The sequence below is a fragment of the Mobula birostris genome, chromosome 23 (genome assembly GCF_030028105.1).
Source record: "Mobula birostris isolate sMobBir1 chromosome 23, sMobBir1.hap1, whole genome shotgun sequence".
Classification (NCBI taxonomy): domain Eukaryota; kingdom Metazoa; phylum Chordata; class Chondrichthyes; order Myliobatiformes; family Myliobatidae; genus Mobula; species Mobula birostris.
In genome coordinates, this window is record NC_092392.1 from 14,841,379 (window position 1) to 14,859,553 (window position 18,175).

The following is an 18,175-nucleotide window of genomic DNA, read 5'->3' on the forward strand; positions in this document are numbered from 1 at the left end:
TTGAATGCCAAAGTTGGTACAGTCTTTATGATTATTATTCTGTAAAGATTTATTGAGTATGCTTACAAAAAAATGAATCTCAGGATTGTATATAGTGACATACAGATACTTTGATAATACATTTATTTTGAACTTTGAATTTTTTTCAATGGTCATTTGATTTCATTGTATATTATCAGAAATTCAGAAAACTACAAGGCCAGTTAATACATCATAGGGAAATGTTTAAAGTTTCAATTAAGGCTTTAGAGACCACAGAAAAAAAAGTCCAGGTAATCAGGCAAAGTTAACCTGTTTCCTGAAAGGGAATCAAAGCTAAAAAAAAGATAAGTGAACTATTCTTATAAAGGATCAACGATGCTGCCATACAATTACAGAGATAAAAATTTAATCTAAACACAAAATAATCTGCAGATGCTGGGGTCAAAGCAACATTCCCAGTAGCCACACACTTCAACTCTGCTTCCCACTCCCATTCAGATATGTCCATACATGGCCTCCTCTACTGACATGATGAGGCCAAACTCAGGTTGGAGTAGCAACACCTCATATACCGTCTAGGTAGTCTCCAGCCCCCTGGTATGAACATAGAATTCTCCAACTTCCGGTAATTCCCTCCCCCTCCCTTCCCCTATCTCTATGTCACTCTGCCCCCTCCCCCAGCTGCCTACCACCTCCCTCATGGTTCTGCCTCCTTCTACTACCCATTGTGTTTTCCCCTATTCTTTCTTCACCTTTCCTGCCTATCACCTCCCTGCCTTCCTTCCAACACCCCTTTATCTTTCCCCTTACTGGTTTTTCACCTGGAACCTACCAGCCTTCTCCTTCCCACCCTCCCCCCACCTTCTTTATAGGGCCTCTGCCCCTTCCCCCTACAGTCCTGACGAAGGGTTCCGGCCCGAAACATCGACCGATCGTTTCCACGGATGCTGCCTGACCTGCTGAGTTCCTCCAGCGTGTTGTGAGTGTTGCTTAAAACTTAATCTGCAAGCTAATTTGTACTTTGGACATTACAATAACGCCACCTTTTTTTATTACCGTCAGTGATATTCATCACCTCTACATTAATGAGTTAAGTAAACAAATTAATTGGATAGTAACAATACTAAAATACACCTTACCCTTCCATAATTTCCTCACACTTCCCAAAGCCATTAAAATTGAGTCATTTGAAAAGAATGCAAATGCCTCCTCCCAACTTTTGACACACCATTTTGAAATACATGCTAAACATAAATCAGCAAGTCTTCCTCATGGCATTTGCACCCCATGGGTGATGAATTATTATTGACAATTATGACTGCAATATTATGTTAAGAACAGAGCATATTGGCTGCAGCCACACCTGTATTCAGCCTGCATATTTTTAAGGTGCATGTAATTCCCTAGCATGTGTGTTTCAGATTAGGATGTCCTTTCTGGGTGGTGTTAAAGATGTGCTCTAGCTCACTAAACACTGTTGTAAATGGATCAATTACCAAATAGTTGATTATTAAGGAAATAGAGGCCACCATGAAGACCGAGAAGAATAAGGCCATACGACATAAGAGCTGAGTTAGGCCATTTGCCCCATCGAGTCTACTCTGTTGTAACAAGGTAGTAAGAAGATATGACATTCCTAGACAGATTTAAAAGACTGAATGTGTGGATCTTACTAAGTGTGTCCATATCTTTGTTTAATCAGGAGAGAAGAAAATCTTCCACAAAGCTAAAACATGCAAGATATACAAGAATAAAGGACAGAAGTTTGACCATGGAACTTACAGGGGCCCAATGTTCTGTATGAAGCTGACTGAATACGAGCTGAAATCTTTCTGATTATTTCAGCTGGAACATTATGAACAGGGGCCTTCTGAGCTAGTGAAGTCACTATGTGGGCTACGTGTACAGTTGCACCCACTTTGGCCATGGTTAGCTATTCACATAAAATCGGTAAACCATCATGGGACGGAGATCATGAGCAGATGGAATATAGAGTTAACATTGCAAGCTGATCTTATTAAATGGAAAATGGACTTGAGGGGTGCTTAGTGACTCCAACTCTACTTCCAATGCTTGTGTGCAAATCATTCACTAGCCTGCCAAAACAGACCCTCTATTTAAAGCTCTGCCATGACAAGACTTTACCAGTGGACACATGGAACAATTCAAGGACAATCTCAAAGCTTCCTTGAAAAGAATCCCTGATCCATGATTGCTCAAAATGGAGCTTGCTCTCAGGACTTCATCTCCCACAGTGGGTGGAGGTAGAATCACAGTCACCCTCTCTCCTCCTCCCCCACCCCACCATTAAGCACTTCCTGCCCCACCTGTTCTGAAATCCACAAGTCCCATGTTAGCCTCATAAGCCATCTCAAAAAGCACAGAACTGGAGTGGAAGAAAGTCATCTTCAACCATGAGGGTCTATCTAAGAAAGCAAGAAAAACAAGGAAAAGGAAAAATTAGAAATAGATGATTATAACCACCCTTTCAGAAGATTATTGAACAGCAATCAGCAGAGACTGCCAATTTTACTCTCACATCAGTGTTTGCAAAGTGCAATTACAGCATTCCATTGATAAGCTATTGATTTTCACTAACATGATCAGATGATTTCTAGATCTGTAAGGTTCACACCATCTTAATCTGCTGGGCCACTGGGTGAAACTCTCAATATAAATCTATAGAAAATTCTGCACCTTGTTTAATTAATCAGGGCTTACAATGCAATTGATAATATAAACTTCTAAATCTTGTGTCACATTACGTTGTAATTTGTGGTATGTTAGCTTTCCGAAGGTATTATAGTACTGGGTGGTTAAATAGATAGCTGAACCCTAGGCAGAATAAATACATCAGATCAAATCTGGTGCAATGATAGTGAAACATAGCAGGATATAGTCAAGCTTTCTTCAAAGGAGTAATGTACATTATTTGATACAAAACACAGTAAAAATGAATATAAATGTACGTGACATTTATCTATTGAATCTATTTTGAAGGAAAAATACTGGAAGCACTTAGCACACAAGAGAAAATCTGCAGATGCTAGAAATCCAAGCCACACACACAAGATGCCGGGGGGAGGACGCAGCAGGCCAGGCAGCATCTATGGAAGAGTATAGTCGACGTTTTGGGCCAAGGCCCTTCATCAGGACTGGAGAACAAAAGGTGAGGGGTCAGAGTTAAAAGGTAGGGGGAGGGGCATGAGTGATAAGTGAAATGGGGAGGGGGGAGGGTGAAGTAAAGAGCTGAGAAGTTGATTGGTGAAAGAGAAACAGGGCTGGAGAAGGAGGAATCTGATAGGACAGGACAGAAGGCCATGGAAGAAAGAAAAGGGGGAGGAGCACCAAAGGGAGGTGTGTTTCTTCTTTCCCTCCCCCACTTCAAGGTCCTGCTGAAGAGTCTTGGCCTGAAATGTGTACTGTACTCTTTTCCATAGATGCTGCCCGGCCTGCTGAGTTCCACAGCATTACATTCTTGTTTTTATATTCTAGTACTCTTCAAATTAATGCTAACATTGCATTTGACTTTCTTACTATCAACTCAATCAGCAAGTTAACCTTTAGGGATTCCTGCATGAGGATCCCCAAATCCCTTTGCACCTCTGATTTCTGAATTCACTCCCCAATTTGAAACTAGTCTGTGCTTTTATCCCTTCCACCAAAGTACATGACATACACTTTCCTATACTGTACTCCATCTGCCATTTCTTTATCCGTTCTCCTAATCTGTCCAATTACTTCTGCAGACACCTCAACAGTACCTGTTCCTCCACCTGTCTTTGTATCATCCACAAACTTGGCCACAAAGCCGTCAATTCTGTCATCTAGCCATTATTATGTGAAAAGTAGCAGATCCAACAATGTCACCACATCAACACTCAAGGCCAGGATCAAATCTGGGTTCCTGAAGCTGTGAGGCAGCAGTGCAAACTGCCACACAACCACAATAAGATATAAAACAGAGTTTTATTTTAATATTATTGAAAGCAATCTATTGACCTTGGGATGAATTGTAGCACTGTCTTTTAATTTATTTATGTTATGTAGATTTTCTGAGTTTGAGGATGTGCAAGTAAGCCAGTGATAAAGTAAATATCAAGGACACAACTGTGTTTTACCCAATGTACTGCTGTAAACGCTCAAGCCAAAGCGAATTTGTAAACCTGCTTGCTGACATCATTGAATTTAGAAATGGAATGCTTCATTATCTTGTGCACTCTTGGGTCGTTAACTGTCAGGGGCAGTAAGCAACCAAAATATGGCACCACACTAACATTTATAAAACAAACACTTTAGAGGACTAACAATATTTTTTGTATAAAATTAGTACTTTACTGATTTATGATGAACACCCATGAAAGAATTCACATGAGATTCTATCATTGTTTCCCTGCAGGAGTGTAGTTTTAATGTAATGTGCTTAGTTTACACTCTTGTGAGATGAATCTATAGATTTAATTTACACATCAGAAAGTTGAAGGGCCATACTATCCCAGATCAAAATCCTTGATCAGTCACAGTAGCCCTGCCAAGTCTAAAGTAATACTTAAGCTGTTAATAATTTTTTTTAAACATTTATTATATATTGAAAAACAGGTTTGCATTGGCTTAAAGCAATTAATAGGTAGTCAAAGCAAAGCTGTGGTTAATGAACACTGACAATTAAGGGTCACAGCAGCTGGCTGTAAACTGAACTTCTACCTGTTAACAAGTACATGCAGGTAAATGGGTCAAACAGGCATGGACAGGGTTCAATTGAAGGTTAAATTTTGTGGTTAAAGGGAGTTTCTAATGAAGCAATACTGCATTTCAACTCTTATAAAAGTAAATGCTTCAGTGAATCCAGTAGTGAGTTTATCAGCCGAAGACAATAAGCCTTAGGACAACGAGCTGCTGTTAAAATGAATGGAAACAAATAGGAGATCCTGAAACTTTTAATGGTTTTGAAGATAATGCAGTGGTGACTTGTGTCTATTTTTTATAGAGATTTTAAAGATCTGGCTGAAGTGCAAGATATGGTAATAAAATTGAAAATAGAAGCATAAAATTTTGGAAAACTTAGCAAGTCATGCAACATCTGTTATTCTTTCAGGTCAATTATCTTACCTTAGAAGATTAACAAACAATTCAAATTAAGATTTAAAATGTATGTATTATCATAAATAAATGCTAAAGAACAGAATATGTACACTTTAAAAGAGCATGGTGTTGATGAAAATTTGATTCAGAACTAACATTAAAAAAAGGATTCAGTTCTGTTTGGGATAATCTAATTTTTCAACTGTACAGTTAGGAGGAGCTGATCAACAACTATATGGGTGCAGGACTAGGGTGGGTGTGGGATTCTCCTGTTCCCAGAGTCAGCTAAACCCGTCAGTTCATGCAGTACAAAATATGAATATACTGATTTCATTCAAGCTGCATGGACCAGAAACCATATAAAGGAGGTAAGTAACAGATAAATCAGACTAATTTCATTGCACAGAAGAGTTTATAGAGAATCTTTTAAATGTCTTCCAGATAATTGGCTTGAACTATTAATCAATCTATTTTGCTTTTCACAGTGGCTCTGAGCATGTCAGAAGTAATTATATGATAGACAAAAAGCAGAAGAACATGGATACTTGGACAGGCATGGATTGTACAACTCATCATTTTTCCTTGTTAGCATCTTTTGCTAATTTCCAATATCTAAGCCAATCAGACCAAATATGATCTACATTAAATACACTGTATATTCTCTCTTGGTCTTTTTAATTCTGTGTTTACAAGTGAAATATTTCTGAGGAGCAATCAATACGCCATTTAATTTTCAGGGATAGATCGATAGATGTATTTTAAGGCATCCGTTAGTCTTGTGAGACCATGGATCTGCGCCTGGAAAGTCTTCATTCTCCAGGGCGCAGGCCTGGGCAAGGTTGCATCGAAGACCAGCAGCTGCCCATGCTGCAAGTCTCCCCTCTTCACGACACCCATGTTGTCCAAGGGAAGGGCATTAGGACCCATACAACTTGGCACCAGTGTCATCACAGAGCAATGTGTGATTAAGTGCCTTGCTCAAGGACACAACACGTCGCCTCGGCTGGGGCTCGAACTCATGACCTTCAGGTCACTAGTCCAATGCCTTAACCACTTGGCCACATGCCCACACTAGATATATATATTTATTTATTTATCTGAACGACTGTGAGGGAGGAGGGAGAAATGGCAAATGATCCTTCTGCTTTTCTATTCCTTAGCAATATATCCATTTTTAAATGTTTTAATAAAAAAAGGTGCATTTGCAACATTTATTCATAATTGAGTGTTTCTCCTCCAAAATCAGTTCGATCAGCTGGCATTTCGGAATTCCTCTTATTTGTCTTTTTGTATCCCCAATTGGAAACAGAACTTCAGCATGACAACTGCCTGTTACCTGAATTATACAGAACATGTAGAAATTACATGTCTATCTCAATCAAGTAGTATTATTACTGTCCGCATAAATAGTGACCTTTTTTTGGAAAATCAAGTGTATAGTAATGAGAAGTACCCCACGTGCCTTCTTGTAGCAAATATGTGGAAGAGGCTTTGGAAAATCTGCCATCTCCATAGTCTGAAAGGGATTTTTTGTTGAAGAATGATCTCGTGCAATGGTTATAAAATTCTTGGCAGAAATACTTGTTGGTATTGCTACTCAAGTGACTACTTACCCAAGGACATAATTTGTTATTAAAGGAGGCTTTGCAATTTATACTTATCAAAGAGGTTAGCTGAGATGAGATAGGATAGACTTCAGGTTCAAGAAAAGGATGAAAAAATTAATAAAAACAGAAAGCAAATGAGAGTTAAAGACCAAATAATTCATAGACTGATTCTTCAAGAATCAAATGCATGAATACCACACAGTTTGTACTGCATTGTCAACGGTCTCTTTCTGTGGCTGACATAATAGCTCGAAGTGCATAATCCCAATCCTCTGTTGCTTACAATGACATTTGAAGAATCATTCAGTGTTCAAGTCTTTCAACTAACATCATGATCTTTGTATTACCAATTAGCATCTTCAATAAAATTGGATGTGTTAATTAAACATGAACTTATTACTTTATCCATTGCTTTCAATGGACAGTCTGACCAACATTCAATTTTGTCTGCTCCACATTCTGTTTCCTGAATTTGAAAATGAACCCAGAATTAGCCTCCCACTACCACCCGAAGAAGAATCAATAACAGCGAAGTTAAAACTAATAAAGTGGATTTGATAGACTATCCATGTTGTTAATTGGTGATTTTCCAAACAATAAATAAAAACACACAAGGTTATATCAGCTCTGCCTTTCACCCACAAAATTATTTGGTACATAAAATCAACCTTAGTAGATTTTTTAACTTAGACTTGATTATTCTAATAGTTTGCTGGACAGTATGCATAAATAATCAAAACTCTTCAGCCTAATAAATAAGCAGTAAAAAGTTCTATGCAGCCATCATCACATGTTTCGACTATGCTGTCAATTCCAGTTTTAAATTCTCATGTTCATTTTCATAGCCACTTGTGTCCCTGCTTCTTCCTCTAACTCACTAAACTTCTCAAATTCCACAATCCCCTGAAGATACGATGGTGGCTAGTTCATGTTTGATTTTACAGTACCTCTTTTATTGTGTATATAATCTTGTTAACTGCAAATATCCTTTTCTTTTTATTTTCTTCACTGAAGATTTTCAATGCTAATTCCACTGATGTTTGCACCATAGGTTTATCAAGACTGCAGAAGCTGGAAAATCTTAGCAAGGAACAGTCTCCACTAGCAAAATAAGAAATAAAATTGATTAGAATGTAGAAAAGGAAGCTGGAAAAATACTTTCAAGTATATCTGGAAAAGAAGCTTCAACAACTGATGGAAGTTGTTTATGTCACATTTATATTGATGTATTGGATCAGTGTGGATACTTGTGCTGTTACGTGCCAGCAGCAATCGACCACAGACACAGATTTTTAATGTTAAACAACTATATTTTCAATTTTATAGTCAATTAAAACAATTACTCCCCTAACCAAAATTAACAGTGCAATGTATCTTAGCTCACAAACTGTGGAGGTCTGGAAACAGTTCTTCCCAAGTCTTACTCAACCCAAAATATAGAAAATTTAAACAGAGTCTTAGAATGACAATCCAGAAGGTTCTGAAATCCATGGGAACAGGTACAGGTGCCTGTGAGGTAGGGTTCATAAATCCACATCACGATGACGCAAGGTGACAGTCACAGAAGATTCCAGAAGTCGAGTGGTCGTCACTTAAATACCAGAGTCCACGCAGGAATAACAAGGTGACGCCCAAGTTCCAAATTCCACGTAGGGATATCACAAGGTGACAGTCATGGAATATTCCTTAACACAAGTGGTCGCCACGTAACACACCCAAATCCATGTATAAGTTAACAAAAAGTGGTCGCCACAGAATACTCCAGAAATCCAAGTATGGATCATACAAAATGACAGTCACGTATCCAATATGCACTATGTGCCGCAAATTATCACAATCTTCTGACACAGAGAAATATTGGGACCGCCCACAGGTGTAGCGAACTCTTCAACTCACTCAATTCACTCCCTCACTGGTAGCTCATGGTCCGTTGAATCGTTTAACTGCTGAATTTTTCCGGAAACCTCTCAAATCCAATAGAAAAAGCCTCCTCGCATTTGTTATAAAGCCATTATCCCTCCGCCTCGTCCAGGTGTGCCTAAATGACATTTACAGTTAATTAAAAAAAAGTTGACATGTAACAGTGCAGAATTTGAAATATTTACTCTGCCATCAGTATTGAGTAAAATTGAACTGTTCAATTCTCTACTCTCTGTAGGAGCCATGCACCTGTTCTCTACTTGCATTGTATTCTGTGTCGTGTGTTTATTATGTATATTATGGTAACTAGTAACAAGTGGGACAATGGTAAAAGTGAAGGCAAAAAGTTACGTCTTCATGCTTTGTTCATTGCAGTTTGTAGTAGCTGGGGGACAATGGATGTCGTATCCTTTGCTGACCACTCAATAACACTTAAATATGTTTAGCTTACACTTGGGTACTTTTAAGTTTCATCACTTCGAGGTTGTATGTTTGCTAAATGCTAATAAAGGATCGTCATATACATATCCTTGACTTTTGGAGCAATCATTATCGAAGTGAGGGCTCGTCATGCAAGTATAACAAATCCATAGGGTTGCTGGCAGCGGCAATTGTTTTGCTTTTGATTTTGGTTTAGTTTGTCTGCTACATTCCGTCAGCGAAAGTTTTTGATAGTAATACCAAATGACCATTAGCATTCAGATGTGTCTGTGAAATTAGAAGCATCGCAGCCTGGAGCAGCTTCTGGCAAGTAACGACTTTTTGTTGGTTCATACTTTGTTTGAAACATAGTTTTGAATGGCCAATCCTACTTGTCCAACTGGGGACTAAAACTGTACAGTGGTGTTTGTCAGAGTCATTCGACCCTTGGTTCTGTTGAAATGCTGAATTGAGTTTGCCACTGTTTTGTCAGGTTCGTGCACTTGGAAAATTACATGAGTCAAGCTGGAAGCAGTGACCTTGAAGTCAAGACTAAGAGAGAAATTAAACTAACATACAATATTGAAAGTCAGATTACTGGAGGAAATGAAAATATTTATAAAGCCACAGAACAGGGGCTGTGACTATGTATAAGGCTGAAGAAACACATTGGAAGCACAGGTGGAACAGCTTCAGAGAAACCAGGAACAGATGGAAGAGCGACCTTGGAGAAAGATGGAGCAACTTAAGTTGCCAGAAGAAATTGCAGCCAGGATGGCCAGAGTTAAGATGCTAAGGGATTCAAGAGCAATGGGTGCTGAACATGCTCCAGCAGAGCGTTATATGATGAGAGCTCCTATGTTGACATGGAACAGAGAAAATCCAGCATACTCAATATTAATGTGGAAATATTTGAGCCACAAGATTGAACTCCAAGGGGTGGTTCAGGGTGATCACCCTCAGCCTGCACCAAGGAGGCACTCTGAATGTATGCCATATCCAATAGCTCAGGATCCTTCTGAGGGCATTGACTTACAGTATGATGACACCCATGTTTCAGATGACAGAAGTCTATATGTTGTGCTAGAGGCTATAAGGAAGTGAAAGGAAATAACAAGCTTAGTGATGCAACAACAATGCATTGTTTGAAAGCAAAATTCAAATCTTCAATGGCAATCCATTCATTTTTGAATGCTTTCAAGAATAGCATTGAAAGCAACTCTGATAAATATGGTGACCGTCTCTATTTTCTCGAACAATTCACAGGAGGTTACCCTAGAGAGCTTGTCAAAAGTGGCCAGTGGTCCAGCCCGGAGCAAGGATATCTAAAGGCCCAAGCTTTACTGCAGGAACGTTTTGGTGATGAGCACAAAATTGCTGCGGCCTACCTGGAAAAGGCTCTTTTCTTGGCCACATGTCAAATCAGAAGACATGAAAGCTCCTCAAGACTATTATCCTTAGAGGCTGTTGCAATGCCATGGAAAACATGAAGGACATGTGTGAGTCGGACATACCTGCTAATATGAAGATTGTTGTGAATAAATTGGACACAGAGAGATTTGGTGGGGGGCGGGCGCCCAGACGCTCAGGTGGGGGCCGTGGTTGAGTGGTCAGCGACTTGGGCCAGCTCCCCCACCAGACTTAGTCTGGTGAGGAGGGTGTGAGGACACCCAGCAGGACAGAAAAAAACAAGACCTGACAAAGGACGGATGAGCTCCTTGTGAGCCAACGGCCATCTTCCGTGGAAGAGATTAAAGCCTCACCACGTATCTACGAATTGTATGCTATGCATTTAATTAGAAGAGACATGATAAACTTGGGTGCTACACTATGTGCCTGAACCTTCCCAGGAAGAGCCGAGCATGAAGAAGCAGCTGTAGTTGGAGGCCGAGACGGCCTCGGCTCGAGTTTGGCAGGGGCGGCGGCAGGTGGAGCCAAGGCAGCCAGCGAGAACAAATTGGAGGAGAGGCTGTACTCGGTGCTGTCGCAAGACCAAAGAAGATGGATGTGCATAGCCGCCAACCCCAGATTCGGGACGGCACCCACTGCTGACTGTGACTAAATTGCCCAATAAACTTAGGGAAAAATGGAGATCAGCAGTGTATAAATTGCAGGAAAGGCACAGCCGTAGAGTTACTTTCACTTACAATGCTGATTTTGAAAGACAAGTAAAGATCGCTACATACCCAGTGCTTGGGAAAAAGTACAATGCGACATTGCTGGCAGTTATGAAGGTGTGAACAAAACTGGATCACAAATTCATTCTCAAGCTAAAGGAAGCAGCTTTGTCACAACTGTAGCTACTGTGAAAAATGAAGCTTCAACAAAGCCCGGAACTGATGAAAAAGGTGCAAGTTCCAAACAAACTGTGAATGAAGCAAACATAGCAATCAGTACCGCGTTGGAATCTAATGGCTCTATGGGGGCTGGTGATTGTGATTGCGATTCCCGTTCAGGTGAAGTTTAAAAATAGTAACAAGACAGTGGGTACTTATGCTTTCCTAGATCAAGGAAGTATAGCACAGTGAGCCTCATGAACAAGTTCAACCCTGACAGAAAAAGGAACATGTATTCTCTTAAGCATGATGAGTCATGAGAATATTGGGAATAGCCACACCATTTCAGGATTGGAAATGGCTGGCTTAGCTAGTGAAAATTATTGTGAACAGCCTAACAGCTATACGCAGGAATATATGCCTGTCTATAAAGGGAATGTTGCTCATCAGAGAGATCTTCAGAGATGGTCTCACCTGAAGTTTATTCATTTGCCGAATATTGAGTCAGAAATTGAGCTACTGATGGGGGTAGGTGTTTCTAAAGCATTGGAGCCAATGCATGTGATTTGAAGGGTTAATGATGGACCCTATGCAATCAGAATAATGCTGGGTTGCACTGCGAATGACCATTGAAAGGAGACCGCAGTGGCGGAAGACAGTGTGCTTGGCCAGAGCTGGTGTCAAACTTGGATCAGCTTTGACAGGAGCATTTCAAGACAGATTTTCCTGAATGCAGTCAAGAGGAACAACCTCACAACATGCTGGAGTGGCTCACCAAGCCAGACAGCATCTATGGAAAAGAGTATAGTCGACATTTTGGGCCGAGACCCTTCATCAGGTCTGGAGAAAAAAGACGAGGAGTCAGTCCTTAGAAGGAGTGGGAATGGGAGGAAAAAACACAAGGTGATAGGTGAAACCAGGAGGGGGTAAGGGTGAAGTAAAGAGCTGGTACGTTGATCGGTGAAAGAGATACAGGGCTGGAGAAGGTGGAATCTGATAGGAGAGGACAGGAGGCCATGGAAGAAAGAAAAGGAGATGAGAACCACAGGGAGGTGATGGGCAAGTAAGGAGATAAGATGAGAGAGGGAAAAAGGAATGGAAAATGGTGAGGACGCCACATTCAGGGTGGAGGAGCAACACTTTATATTCTGTCTAGGTAGCCTCCAATCTGATGCCATAAACATCGATTTCTCAAACTTTTAGTAATGACCCCCCCTTTAACCATTCTCCAGTCCCATTTCCCTCTCTCACCTCACCTGCCCATCAGCTCTCTTTGGTGCTCCTCCCCATTTTCTTTCTTCCATGGCCTTCTGTCCGCTCCTTTCAGATTCCCCGTTTTCCAGTCCTGTATCTCATTCATCAATCAATTTCCCAGCTCTTTACTTCACCCCTACCCCCTCCTGGTTTCACCTTGTGTTTCTTCCTCCCCCTCCCCACCCCCCAACACTGACTCCTCATCTTTTTTCTGCAGTTCTGATTAAGGGTCTCGGCCCGAAACGTTGACTGTTTACTCTTTTTCATAGATGCTGCCTGGCCTGGGAGCTCCTCCAGCATTCTGTGTGTGTCGCTTGGATTTCCAGCATCGGCACATTTTCTCTTGATTATGACGAGGAACAACCTGGTTTGGCAGGAGAAGATCACAATCCAAGTTAGACAGCTTACCAAAAGAGGACATCTGTGTAAATGTTGAGATTTCATGTGTCTTGTAGTTGTAATTATTCTAGTATAATAATTAGGGGGCTGGAATTTAGGAGCCATGCACCTATTCTCTATCTGCATTGTATTCAGTGTCGCGCGTTTATTATGGTAATTAGACACAAGTGGAGGCGTGGTAAAAGCAAAGGGAGTAAGTTACATATTTATGCTTTGTTCATTGCAGTTGTAGTAGCTGGGAGATGACCATTTAAGTACACTTAGCTTAGGCTGGGGTACACTTAAGTTTCATCACTTCAAGCTGGTATGTTTGCTAATTGGTAATAAAGGATCGAATACATATCCTCCACGTTTGGAACAATCATTACTGAAGTGAGCGAAGATCGTGCATGTCCATAGGGTCCAAATGCATAGGGTCACCAGCAGCAGCAATTGTTTTCGTTTTGATTTTACTGCTACGCTCCAGTTTTTACCACCACAAACTGGTGCTTATGTATTTATGTATTATGTATTTTTTTTTGGATGTGGGTAACACGGGCAAGGCCAGAATGTATTGCATGTGCCTACTTGTCCTTGACAAAGTCAATCAGAACTTTAAATACTGCAGTCCTTTAGCTAAACACACAATGTTACTGAGTAGGGAGGTCCAGTGTTCAGACCTAGTGACGATGAAGGGACAGTGATATTCTTCCAAGTCAGGACGTTGTGTGACTTGCTCAGGGATATGCAGTTGGTGGTATTTAATGCACCCACTGCCTTGTGTCCTTGTTGGTGAAGAATTTCGCGGTTTGGTGATGAGCCAAAGTACAAGGTACTTCCTGTACAAGTTACATATGACTACAAAAAGACGTAGTGGAGGGAATGAATGGTGGTAGCGTAGGCTGTTTAGTTCTGGATAGTTTTAAGCTTCTTGTGTAGATGGTATTGGATCATGCTCTTGACTTTTGCATTGCGTATGGTTGAAAGAGGACTTACTCACCACAGGACACCTTGCTTATGATCTAATTTTGTGACTGTTTCTATTGGAGCTTCTGGTGAATGGTTATTCCAGGATAATCATAGTAGGTAATTTGATTATGATAATAGCAATGAATATCTCTTGTTGGAAATGGGTTTTGCCTCGCAATTTTAATGAACAAATACTATTTGCCAGTTATCAAACATGCCTGAAAGTTGTCTGGCCTGTGAAACTGTGAGTGAAACTGAAACATCTGTAAACATCATACATCCCTACTAAAGTGCATTTCTTTTGATTTTCTCTCAGGTCAAGCAATCCTGATGAAACCTAAACTGGGCATTGGTGAGCAGGTTATTGAAAAACATAGGCTGCAATATGGTGCTGTTGAAAACATTTTCCATATCTTTGCTAGTCAGCCATTGGTTAAACTGACCAACACCAGAGCAAACAGATGAATTCATGCAGCTGAACAGCTGGAGAAGAGATTCCCTCCCAAGAGGAGAAAAACACCATTAACTGGGAGATAAGCCCGAACATGAGAAACATAGCAACTGAAAGCACCTTGAGCGATATTGCAATGGATCCTGCATTTCTTTTTTTTCAGTCCCAGCCATAGTATCCCTTGACTCTTTAACTGTCAAAAATATCTATCGTGCTCAGCCTTCTGTATACTCATCAACTAAGGGAACAGATATGTAGAATGCTACGTGTTGTGGAGTTTAATTCTAGTACTGTAATGCCATAGAATCTCCAGGTTTCCCTATACAACAATGAATGGCTTCCATCACAGCGAGGCTATTTCTAAAACGTACTTCATACAGCCCTTAATAATGAGAAATTCTGCAGATGCTGGAAATCCAAAGTAACACCCACAAAATGCAGGCCAGGCAGCATCCATGGAAGTGAATAAGCAGTAAATGTTTTGGCCTGAGACCCTGCTTTAGGACTGGTCTCAGTCCAAAATGTCAACTGTTTATTCATTTCCACGGATGCTGCCTGATCTGCTGAGTTCCTCCAGCATTTAGTATGTGTACAACTCTGTTACTCATCCACTTTTTTGATGGGCTTTAGTAGATTACACAAAAGTTGCTCAGGTACTTTAACCTTGAACCCAAATTCAAAAACAACCTCTGCCTGCAGCATATGAAACATGACTTTTAATACTATTCTGTTTAATTGACTGCCTTTATGCATTAATATATCTGCATTTATATTTTGTCAGGAATCAACTATATAAAGATTCAGAATCAGAATCAGATGTAACATCACCAGCATGTGTCATGAAATCTATTAACTTTATGGCAGTAGTACTATGAAATACATGATAAATAAATAAATATAGAGAACAAAAACGGAGTTACATTAAGAGCGTGTGTGTGTGTGTGTGTGTGTGTGTGTGTGTGTGTGTATATATATAAATAGTTAAGTTAAAACTACGCAAGTTGACTATGTGGCTAAGAAGGCATACGATGCATTGGCCTTCATCAATCGTGGGACTGAGTTTAAGAGCCGAGAGGTAATGTTGCAGCTATATAGGACCCTGGTCAGATCCCACTTGGAGTACTCGGCTCAATTCTGGTCGCCTCACTACAGAAAGGACGTGGAAACCACAGAAAGGGTGCAGAGGAGATTTACAAGAATGTTGCCTAGATTGGAGAGCATGCCTTATGAGAACAGGTTGAGTGAACTTGGCCTTTTCTCCTTGGAGCGATGGAGGATAAGAGGTGACCTGACAGAGGTGTACAAGACAATGGATCGTATGGATAGTCAGAGGTTTTTCCCAGGGCTGAAATGACTAGCATGAGAGGGCATCGTTTTAAGATGCTTGGAAGTAAGTACAGAGGAGATGTCAAGGGTAATTTTTTTTTTAATGCAGAGGGTAGTAAGTGCGTGGAATGGGCTGCCGGTGACGGTGGTGGAGGCGGAAACGATAGGGTCTTTTGAGAGACTCCTGGATGGATACATGGAGCTTAGAAAAATAGAGGACTATGGGTAAGCCTAGGTAGTTCTGAGGTAAGGACATGTTCGGCACAGCTTTGTGGGCCGAAGGGCCTGTATTGTGCTGTAGGTTTTCTATGTTTCTATGTTTCTAAGACAAGTAGTGCAAAAAAACAAATAGAACAGTAATGAGGTAGTGTTCATGGGTTTAATGTCCATTTAGAAATCGGATGGCAAAGGGGAAGAAGCTGTTCATGAATCACTGAGTGTGTGCCTTCAGGCTTCAGAACCTCCTTCCCGATGGGTAACACTGTGAAGAGGGCATGCTGTGGGTGGTGGGGATCCTTAATGGTTGACACCGTCTTCCTAACGCACCGCTCCTGAAGATGTCTTGGATACTACAGAGGCTAGTACCTATAATAGAGCTGACTAATCTTACACGTTGATGTTGTGCCGTGGCACCCTCTCCTATACCAAGATGGTGACACAGCCAGTCAGAATGCTCTCCACAGTACGTTTGTAGAAGTTTTCTAGTGTTTTAGTTGACAAATCAAATCTCTTCAAACTCCTAATGAAATATCACCACTGTCTTGCCTTATTTATAACTGTATCAATATGTTGCATCCAAGTTAGGTCCTCAGAGATATACTCACACCCAGGAGCTTGAAATTGCTCACTGTCTCCACTTCTGATCCTTCTTTGAGAATTGGTTTGTGTTCCCTCATCTTACTCTTCCTGAAGTCCACAATCAGCTCTTGGTCTTGCTGATGGTAAGTGCAAGATTATAGCTGTGACACCACTCAACTAAATGGTGCACCCTGCTCCTGTACGCCCTTTCATCACCATCTGAAATTCTGCCAACATTGGTTGTATCATCAGCAAATTTACAGATAGCATTTGAGCTATGCCACGCAGTCATGGGTGTAAAGAGTAGAGCAGTGGGCTAAGCACACATCCCTTTGGTGTACCAGTGTCAATTGTCAGTGAAGTGGAGATGTTATTTCCAATCCATACAGATTGTGGTTTTCTGGTTACGAAGTGGAGGCTATAGTTGCAGACAGAGGTACAGAGGCCTAGGTTCTGTAGCTTTTCAATCAGGACTGTAGGAATGATTGTGTTAAATGCTGAGCTATAGTCAGTAAGCAGCACCCGGGCGTAGGTAGTTGCATTGTCCAAGGCTGTGTGGAGAGCCATTGAGATCGTGTCTGCTGTAGACCGATTGTGAAGACAGGCAAATTGCAGTGGGTCCAGAAAATTGAATTTTCTTTCCCTGAGACTGTATTTCCCGAATAAACAATCAGCAGTCGTGTCTGTTTAAATAAGTGCTTTTCAGAAGTTTTGTTATTTTTCCATTATCAGTACTACCTGCTGCTAATAGAACAGTAATGAGGTAGTGTTCATGGGTTTAATGTCCATTTAGAAATCGGATGGCAAAGGGGAAGAAGCTGTTCATGAATCACTGAGTGTGTGCCTTCAGGCTTCAGAACCTCCTTCCCGATGGGTAACACTGTGAAGAGGGCATGCTGTGGGTGGTGGGGATCCTTAATGGTTGACACCGTCTTCCTAACGCACCGCTCCTGAAGATGTCTTGGATACTACAGAGGCTAGTACCTATAATAGAGCTGACTAATCTTACACGTTGATGTTGTGCCGTGGCACCCTCTCCTATACCAAGATGGTGACACAGCCAGTCAGAATGCTCTCCACAGTACGTTTGTAGAAGTTTTCTAGTGTTTTAGTTGACAAATCAAATCTCTTCAAACTCCTAATGAAATATCACCACTGTCTTGCCTTATTTATAACTGTATCAATATGTTGCATCCAAGTTAGGTCCTCAGAGATATACTCACACCCAGGAGCTTGAAATTGCTCACTGTCTCCACTTCTGATCCTTCTTTGAGAATTGGTTTGTGTTCCCTCATCTTACTCTTCCTGAAGTCCACAATCAGCTCTTGGTCTTGCTGATGGTAAGTGCAAGATTATAGCTGTGACACCACTCAACTAAATGGTGCACCCTGCTCCTGTACGCCCTTTCATCACCATCTGAAATTCTGCCAACATTGGTTGTATCATCAGCAAATTTACAGATAGCATTTGAGCTATGCCACGCAGTCATGGGTGTAAAGAGTAGAGCAGTGGGCTAAGCACACATCCCTTTGGTGTACCAGTGTCAATTGTCAGTGAAGTGGAGATGTTATTTCCAATCCATACAGATTGTGGTTTTCTGGTTACGAAGTGGAGGCTATAGTTGCAGACAGAGGTACAGAGGCCTAGGTTCTGTAGCTTTTCAATCAGGACTGTAGGAATGATTGTGTTAAATGCTGAGCTATAGTCAGTAA

The 18,175-nt window shown here is 40.9% G+C and overlaps 1 long non-coding RNA gene across 1 annotated transcript in view; it reads right to left on the reverse strand.

Moving 5' to 3' along the window:
• LOC140186847 (uncharacterized) overlaps window positions 1-18,175 on the reverse strand; it is a 71,856-nt gene that overhangs the window by 38,830 nt on the left and 14,851 nt on the right. The window contains exons 2-4 of the long non-coding RNA XR_011882951.1: window positions 8,568-8,709; window positions 7,619-7,772; window positions 2,310-2,408 (exon numbers count right to left, since the gene is read on the reverse strand). This is a non-coding gene — a long non-coding RNA (uncharacterized lncRNA). The remainder of the gene's footprint in view (window positions 1-2,309; window positions 2,409-7,618; window positions 7,773-8,567; window positions 8,710-18,175) is intronic.